Source organism: Motacilla alba, chromosome 12 (assembly GCF_015832195.1).
Source record: "Motacilla alba alba isolate MOTALB_02 chromosome 12, Motacilla_alba_V1.0_pri, whole genome shotgun sequence".
NCBI classification, from domain to species: Eukaryota; Metazoa; Chordata; class Aves; order Passeriformes; family Motacillidae; genus Motacilla; species Motacilla alba.
In genome coordinates, this window is record NC_052027.1 from 21,111,642 (window position 1) to 21,119,336 (window position 7,695).

Genomic DNA, 7,695 nt, shown 5'->3' on the forward strand with positions numbered 1-7,695 from the left:
CCTATCTGGTTACTAGTAACATATCCCTAAAACTTATTCTCTTATAAAGAACTCTTCCCATTAATCATCATATAGACAGTAACACTATCATTAAAATGGAAGCCCTCTTAGTATCACTACCTGGAAATTTAGTAGTAGACAGCATTTGTAAATACTTTTAGAACATTATATATATATATATATATATATATATATATATATATATATATATATATATATACTTTTAGAACATATATATATGTATATGAATTTACATCAGCTTTTAAAAATATATGCCTGAAAAAAACCAGATGTTCTCATTTTCTGTGCATCTTCCTGAGACTCTTCTCCAACAGAGAGAAAATAAAATAATCACGTTTCCATTCTGCACCAATGCACCTTCTGGAATATGATGATTCTTGTCCAAAGGGGATGTAATGCAGAAAGAAACAGAATTAAGATGACCTTAGATTCTAGAATGATGGTAGACAGAAACATACTAGGAAGACATGGGTTTTCCAGCAACTGAAACTTTTTGCCGAAATCTATCTTTTCCTCATTTCCCTTTCTTTCTCGTGCAAAAAAAAAAAAAAAAAGGCCCCAAAACCAAAAACCTCCAAAGAGGCAAAAAAACACCAAACAAACAAACAAACATGCTGAAGTCCTAAAGTAGCATTCGGCATCACAAACATAAAAAAAAAAAGACAAGGGTTCTCTAATTGGAACTTACTTAAAACAATACATCAAGGACCTAAATCATGCAGAGGAAAAATTACTTTGATTTTTCCCCCTTTCATACAAAGGCTTTGGCATGCTGGCATGCTTGTCTCTCTCTCTTTCTCTTGCCTATTTTATCTTCCTATGTCTCTTCCAATCTTCAACTTTGTCTTTTTTGCTTACATGTAAGAAATTTCTGACCAATTGCTTCCCTCACTTATTACAAAGGAAACTAATGTCAAAATAGTGAATTTTTCTGTCAAACACGTCTTACTTTCCCACCTGCCCTTAGTAGTAGTTCCAAAAAAGGAAAGGAAAAACAGTCCAGGGAAAATTCAGACTGCTTAACTAAACTAACTAATGAGCAGAAGCAAAAAGCGAGAGCAAGAGCAAAGCAAAAAGCCAAGCAAGAAGCAAAAGCCGCACTATGCACTGCCCTGTCTCTGTATCCCGCCAGCCATGGGGAGCAGGCTGATAACAAAACCAAAACAAAACATTCGCTCTTCAGAGCCAGTTTTGAAGGCACATAATATCCAGCATAAACAGAACACACAAATGGGGATACAAGCATCATAACGTCACCATAGGACACCCTCTTTCACAATGCATGTGAAAAGAGCTAGAAGGATCTTCAGTCTCTCTCATATACTTCAGTTCTGGGCTTTGGGGGCCAAGAATTGGCACTTACTACAAAGCTTTGCAATGTCTAATGTAATACTCTTGTAATACATTCAGGGACATCTAGACACCAAGGTCATGCAAAGAAGTGCAGATGATGCTCTGCAGCACAAACTGGTTTTCAGTTACTTGCTGACAGGCTCTATAATGACACTTACCAAATGTACAGCGATCACTAAAAATACCAGCCTACAGGCTTTTGGAACACTACTCAAAGTCTTCTCAGATTAGCATCCTCATATTAGAACGTTTGATGCAAAAAGTAATTGAGAAAAAGATTATGCAGTTCAAATCCCCCAAAACTGCTGACAGATACACATCAGCCTAAATGTAATCTTGCAAGTACTCTTGCTCTCCACCACCATCTTCAACGCTCCCCTTCTCCCGAGGGTATGATACCCTGGAGGAAAATTAAATAATTTGAAATGAGTAGCAGACTTGAGAAAAAGCACTGATTCACAATCAGATTGCAAGTCTTCTCTACACTCACCTATAATGCTGTATGAATTGAAATAGTGGGATATAGAGATGATTATACACTGCTTACATCTGATTGATAATAGCTTCCATTCAAAGTCAGGATCCTCACCTTTGTCATTGACTTTTTCATGCTGTGCTGCAAATTGACTAGCAGAGGCATTTTCCTTTCCATTGTCCTCCCAAAGGATTCATACTTAAACCATTGATTCCAGAGCATATCTATTTTCTGTGCAAGCTGAGCACAATGTGAACTAAATATTTCAGAAAATACTTTCAAATGAACAAATTAATGGAAAAAAATCCCTCAAAACACACACACAAAATAAAATGACAAAAAAATCCCTCCAGAATCACTGAGGCTTGAAGACAAGTCAATTTCAAAAATCAGTTCATCACCAAAGCCTAGTGGAACCCTTGCCTACATTTTGAAAAAAGGCTCAGTCTTCAGAGAATTTTAAGTTCTTTCGAAACCTCCCAGACGTTATTGCAAATAAAGGACTGAGACTCGAAAGCCCTCAAATGGTAGCTTGCTTGCAAAAAGCCGCTCTTCAGTGTGTTAGGATTGACTAACTTTTTGATACAATTTAATGAGGACAAAGTTGTTGAAGCAGAAGAAAACTGTGAATTAATTACGACTCAGCTGAGCCAGATACCTGGCTCCATCCCCGAGAGCCAAGCATACACACACACCCTTCAACAAAATGGCTACACTTTATACCCTTTATACCCAGCCGGGCTGGTCCCTGTCCCCTTTCCCATTGGCTGGGTACTCGGGAACTTACATTCTTTCCTGACTGCCTACTTTTCTGTCCACTCCCCTCTCATTCCACCCTCGTTCAGTCAAGTCTTCAACCCCGCCCCTTTCCCAGCTCACAGAGTCACCCAACAATCAGACGAGGAAAACAAAAAATATAAACCAAAACCAACACATATAACCAAAAGCTTTCATTTTTTAACTTAATAATTGTTTGGCTTCAGCAAAATATCTCCTCATCTCTCAAAATATCAACTCATAACTCATATAATTTATGTTCCTTCTTGAGGGTGTGAGATACAAAGCTGTGTTTCGTGTCAGGTACATACAGGCAGCATGTGTGCTTGTGATTGTGATATGTGTGGAAACTGATCATGGGACAATTAAAGGATGAATTCCAAAAAAATAACTGAGGGAGTAAAGCATGGAAGAAGGCCTTTGAACTTATCCTTTGTTTGCAATTAACTTTTATAGCATCTGAATTAAAGCTTTAAGGATGTTGCTGCTGGACAGGAACTTTCTGCACGTAGCTAAGCATTAAACAGCTTTGCAATAATAACCTTTTGAAGTAGAATTTTATAATATTGCTTGTAGTCAGGAACTTTGAAAATATAAGTTTAGAATATATGTAAAGGAAACATGCTTATCTCAACACCTTAGCAAAACAGTAAAAAGCCGCTTGAGAAAGGAAGATGGACATCAACCCAAGGATTGATGGCTTTGACCAAGGGAAGCTGGACATCACTGTTACGAGATTTATAGTCTTTGCAATTAAAAGGTGGGCCCACATCTGGAGTCTGGACCGCACCAGCTGGAGGATCTCTTTCTTCTTTCAGAAGTCGGACCCCACCATCTGGGAATACTCCTTTCTGGGGTACATCCTGAGAACAACTAACTCACAACAGTGTATAGAATTGTGACGTAAAAATTGGGAATAGAAACTGCTGAGAAAAGCTTATGTGTACCCCTATAAATATCTGTACGCCCCAACCATCGTTGTGCAGCTGGAGGGAAAACTTCCCCCACTGTACCCAGCGCTGTTTTGCTCATACTTTACCACATTAATTGATAAGTTGTTTGCTGCTTGAATATTGGCCTAGTCAAGCTTCTTATTTATAACAAGGGGAAATATCAAATCCTACATAGATTTACACACCACTGGGACAGTTAAAACAGAACTCCAGGGTAACACAAACCCTGCTGTTCCCATTCAGGACTAAATTAGACCCAGTAAAACAACCAATTTCTTATATCTAACATTTCACTACTGTTAATAAATGATCATATCTATAACTTAACACATGGATTGGATTTGGCAGCATGAGCATCTGAAACAGGCTCTGGGCTTTGTAATGCCACTCTAATGCATTGCCAGAGGTTAATATGAAGAAGAAATCTAGAAAAGCACAGGAAAAATTGCACCCAGTTTCCCTGAAGGATACATCCCAAGACATTCGGAATCACTTGTCAGAAAAGTGTATGGAGTTTTCTTGATAGCCCAGCAACTGTTTTTTTTCTTCTTCTTCTTCTTCATATTAGTCCATATTTTTAGAAACTAGCAAACCTGAGGATTAGTGCATCCTGAAACCACAGACCACTGCGACCAGAAAAAAAGGCTTTAGTAAATTACTAGGAAAGCAATGTCATTCCTTTTGTGAAAATAGGTGTGATTTGTGCTGACAAAAGTTGAAACAGTGATCAATATTGATACAGTAATTAATATTTGGAGAGAATAAAATGGTTAAAAAGTGAAATGCCAGGGGAGGGATCCATTCCCCCCTCCCATCCCCCTTCTCTTGCAGATGTTCAAGACAGGAAAGAGTAAGAGATAAGTATTACTAAACTTATCTGGAAAAAAGGGAAAACTTGGGTAGAAATCAGGAACATGTTAATTGTATGAGATTTATTGCTTTAATGTTAGAACATGGCATTGGCTTATATAATGTTAGTTTTGGCTCATATTATACCAGCTTGGTGCACATGTGTAATCCAAAGGTGAAATAAAGGACACCTGAGGAAGAGGAGAAGCCTTCCTCAGGCGACCCCAAAAGAGTGGTGGGACCACCTAAAAGGGATGGTGGCGTATGCGTGATGAAGATGAAGGTGAGGGTGGAGATAGGATTGTGACGAATCAAAAATGGGAGGAGATGGTACACAGAATAAAAAGGGGAATTGTAATTTAATGACCTTGTACGTGAGGTGGCAGGGTCCCAAAACCCACGCACCCCGTACCCCGCGGTAATTTTTGCTTATGCGCTATTATAAGAACCAGATTATACCTCATTTTAACCAAATTGTACTGCCAACATTTTGAGTGTATTCACTTTTATCTATTCTAAACTATTTCATTAAAATTGCTGCTACATTTAATTCTGTTTGGTTTTTTAATTGTGATTGGATAACTGGGCAAACATAACACTTTCTCTGGAGTTTTCCATTTTTTAAGCAAGTCAGTAACATTTGCTTTGTGTTTTGTATATTCTTTTGCACAAAAGGACTCATCTTTTTCATAACCAAAAACATGCACAGAGGAGCATATTGGTTCTTGTTATGAAATATTTCAGAGCAAAGGCTAAGTCATACAAGGAGAATGGTAAAAAAAAAGACACTTCTTATAGCTCTCTCAGCTATTCCTAAGTCCTGGAGTGTTGTGGTGTGATGTCATGGTTTGCCTCAGATACCCTGGGTTTCTCCCTGAAGATTCCTTCCGCAGGTGTATCAATCACCTCTCCTTTCCCCACCCCCACCCCTGCCAAGCACTGTCTGTCAATCCTGGAATTCCAGAAGGGTGTCGAGTGATTGGGCAGATTCAAAAGATGCCCTACACCCCTGGGGGGGGGCATTGGGCCATCCAGATGTCCTTTGTCCCTTGGAACCTCCTCTCCTGTACCTGGTTGGTGATCCCCCGATTCCTTCCCTCCTCCTTGCCCCTGGGTAAAAGGGTGAGCAAACCACGCGGTCAGCAGTTCTGTTAGAGCTATTGCTACATTCAGAGGCCTGCGAGCCAGGATAAAAACTATGGATTAAAACCCTCCATCAGAACTGACTCCTTTCCTTTACCTCTCCTTAAAGCTTCTCCGTGAGAGGGAGACCTTAGGAGCAGACCCTCTTTGAGAGGAAAACTCCAGCCACACCACCAGAGCTCCGGCATGCCTGGACTTGTCCTCACGTGTCCAACTGCAACATCCAGCTAGCCAAGAGTGTCTCTGGGGTGAAACACCTCAGTTGTCGCTTCTTGGTTCAGACGTAGGGCCAGGCAAGCCAAAGCATGTCCCTTCAGCAATATTGGTAAGCCCCAATACTGGAGTGGGTGGCAGGAAATCTGGAACACTAGTGTGAAGTCAAGTCTGTCCTTAATTCTGTCATGCTGACAAGGCTTTCCCCTCTGGTTCTCCGATGCAAAGAAGAATTTCAAATGGTTGCACTCCAAACACATGCCCCCATTCACTCCTGCCTGGGATGGACTTCTGACAGCTCAGCTCTTCATCTGGGGGGATGTACAAAATCGCAGGAGCATGACATAAAGCAGAAAGGCAGATTGGAAGTCACCTACAATGTGTCAGGCAAGTCTCTGATGTCCCAAAATAGTGAATACAAGAGTGAGACATCAAACAAGATGAGCCCCTACATTGCCCAGCCCCACTGCCTCTGTCTGGGAAATTTCCATTAAAAACAGCTGTGGATGCCATGGGACAGAGAGAGAGAGAAACGGCAAGCATTTCTCACAGTGGCTTGTGAGAATTTTGAGGGAGCTGCAAGGACATGATAATTTGTTAAATCTAAATAATTAGCAGGTGGTGTTTTTCTACTTCTTATTTTTCTCCTTCTCAAGGACAGTGTGTGAGGAAGATGTTTTTGTTAGTTAGCCAATCAAATAGAATCTATCGTAACACTCTATAAAAACCACGCGGTTCCTTTGAATAAAGGCTTCTTGTTCTTTTGTACAAGATTGCCTCTGTCTGTTTCTGTGTTCTTCACTGCGCGAGAGCGACAAACAGCCAATCACTCTTCCCTTAGAAACGTGATGGCCAAATCCAATTGCCTACTGCATACAACTGGTCCTGGATTCCACTTTCCCTAAACCATGCCTGGGTATTGTCTCTGCTTAACAGGCATAGATTCAAACATGAAGTGCTGGTACAGCTGGAGTAACTAAGGATATAACCCCACTAGATGACAGCCAGTTACAGGGCATTACCACAAGTCAGAGAAGACTGCTTGCAAGTTGCAAAATAAATACTCAGAAAGTTAATTTAAAGCTGAAATAACTCATGCTAAGCAAATAATACTACATAATTATTTTTATTATTATTGATATTATTATTATTATTATTAGTCACTAAAACTTTATACCCTATCAAGTAACAAAAAATTTTTTAATCAACGCGACATATTATTTTGTAACAGATATTCTTTTCTATACCATTGAAAAATGGCTTCACAAATTTTCAAGCTGAATTGTTTGTTTATTCTTACACTTTAAAAAAATAACTTCTATTTTGAAGGACTCCCAAAACACAACATCAAGAGTTACAGTATATCTCAATCCCTTCACAATACACAATACGTTTATTAATTGTTTTAAACTGACGTGCCATCTGACTGTTAACTCCACCACTTGCAACTTCTGCCTACAAGGACCAAGTCTAAGGTCATTGCAGCAAGAAAAAGAGCTCTTTTCTCCAAAGTCACAATCTAGTTTTGAGTCACAAAATGACTATAGGTTGAGTTTTTGCTAAATGAATATCTTACCAAGTTTCAAAACATGAAATTAGAAATCAAAGAAAAAAAAACAAGCCTCTACATTATGAGCTTCATCTCTCATTGGAAAAAAAAAAGTTCTTCTTGTGTAACTTTTCTAGACCATGCCCGAAGGGTGAACAAAAAAGCCACTCTGTGCTCTATATGTTGCTTGAATCCAAAAATGTGGTGGATTATCATCACCCCAGCATGGTATACACCCACGTATTTCCTGGAGAGAGACATTTGGGTTTGCTTTGGTTCATTTGCTGTTAAAACATTTGTGAAAATAATTTAAAGGATTGAAAGAAATACCATCAAGGAGATTCTTTAGAGGAATTGCTAAC